We start from the raw sequence: 1870 nt of genomic DNA, 5'->3' as shown, positions 1-1870 counted from the left end.
TCCACGGGAGACTGTTATTACACATGCTGCCACTAGGTTTATTTTCTTTTCTTTAAAAAAAAAAACAAAAAAAAAAAACTGTCGCTGTCAGGAGTGGGATTCGAACCCACGCCTCCACGTGGTGACTGCAGACGCTGAACACGCTCCCTGGTGCACAACAGCTTGCACCTCCAGGGACCAGTACTGCTGCTGTCAAGGAGTGGGATTTGAACCCACGCCTCCACATGTGGTGACTGCAGACGCTTAACACGCTCCCTGGTGCACAACAGCTTGCACCTCCAGGGACCAGTACTGCTGCTGTCAGGAGTGGGATTCGAACCCACGCCTCCACGGGAGACTGCAACCTCAACACAGTGCCTTAGACCACTAGGCCATCCTGACTGCTGACATTGACATGCTCCCTGGTGACACAAGAGTTTGCACCACCAGGGACTTCAGTACAGATCTGCTGTCCAAATCAGACATTGGGGCCCCTGGTGGGACTTCTGGCAAAGCCAGAGGGGACATTGGGATGTCATTTGAAAGCTAATTACCAGACTGAGGTGAGGGAGCAGTTTATGGGGCTGTGTGGTGCTCTGTTGGGCATTTGTGCACCCTCAAGCCTGCACCACAAGGACCACTTTTATCCATGGACAGCCAGGCTCTGACCCCCTGAATTCAAATTCCATTTGGAGCAGGGGGACAAGTGATGTTGCTGTATGTAGGTGGCCTCCTGGATGATGTTCCTGCCAAGCTTGATTTGCCTGACCCCTTCTGCAGAGTAGTTAAGGGGATTGAGAACCCCCAAGACTGCCCCAGACTGAAAATGTCTTTTCAAATCTGCTGTCCAAATCAGACATTGGGGCCTCTGGTAAAGCCAGAGGGGACATTGGGATGTCATTTGAAAGCTAATTACCAGCTTCTTTTTCATTACTTTAGTTCTGCAGACAGATGGTAAACGCCATTGTCTGTAAAGACCCCGTTACACACTGCGATATCGCTAGCAATATTTTTGAACCCCTCTCCATAATCTTTGAAAATTCTTGGAGAACAGGAGAAGTGCCAGAAGACTGGAGAAGAGCAAATGTTGTTGCTATCTTCAAAAAGGGGAAGAAGGTGGACCCAGGCAACTATAGGCCGGTGAGTCTGACTTCTATACCAGGAAAGATCTTTGAACAAATTATTAAACAACATGTATGTCAATACCTGGATAAGAATGAAGTGATTAAACAGAGTCAGCATGGGTTTCTAACTAATAAGTCATGTCAGACTAACTTAATTTCCTTCTATGACGGTATCACTGATTGGGTGGATCAAGGAAATGCTGTAGATATAGTATATCTTGACTTCAGCAAAGCATTTGACAAAGTCTCTCATACAATCCTTATTGAAAAAATGACTAAGTATGGAATGGACAAGGCAACTGTTAGGTGGATTCATAACTGGCTTAGTGATCGGACCCAAAGAGTGGTCGTAAATGGCTGCACATCCAGTTGGAAGAATGTCTCAAGTGGGGTACCACAGGGCTCTGTCCTGGGCCCTGTATTGTTCAACATCTTTATCAACGATTTAGATGAAGGAATTGAGGGTAAACTGATTAAATTTGCTGATGACACAAAGCTAGGAGGGATAGCTAATACTAGAGAAGAGAGAGAGAGGATTCAAAAAGATTTAAATAAACTGGAGAAGTGGGCAGCAACTAACAGAATGGTTTTTAACAGGGAGAAATGCAAAGTACTACATCTGGGCAATAAAAATGAAAAAAGCATATATAGAATGGGAGGAATAGGGCTAAGTGACAGCACATGTGAAAAAGACTTGGGTATACTAATAGATCACAGACTGAATATGAGTCAACAGTGTGATGCAGCAGCAAAAAAGGCAAATGCAA

At 45.2% G+C, this 1870-nt stretch overlaps 1 non-coding gene across 1 annotated transcript; it reads right to left on the bottom strand.

Moving 5' to 3' along the window:
• Nucleotides 1-298: 298 nt before the first annotated feature.
• Nucleotides 299-381, bottom strand: TRNAL-GAG (transfer RNA leucine (anticodon GAG)). Its single transcript has one exon. It is a non-coding gene; the product is annotated as a tRNA-Leu (tRNA).
• Between the last annotated feature and the right edge of the window lie 1489 nt (nt 382-1870).

The sequence above is a fragment of the Dendrobates tinctorius genome, unplaced genomic scaffold (genome assembly GCF_039654945.1).
Source record: "Dendrobates tinctorius isolate UK_male_01 unplaced genomic scaffold, ASM3965494v1 ptg000274l, whole genome shotgun sequence".
Classification (NCBI taxonomy): Eukaryota; Metazoa; Chordata; class Amphibia; order Anura; family Dendrobatidae; genus Dendrobates; species Dendrobates tinctorius.
This window is presented reverse-complemented; position numbering and strand designations above follow the sequence as displayed.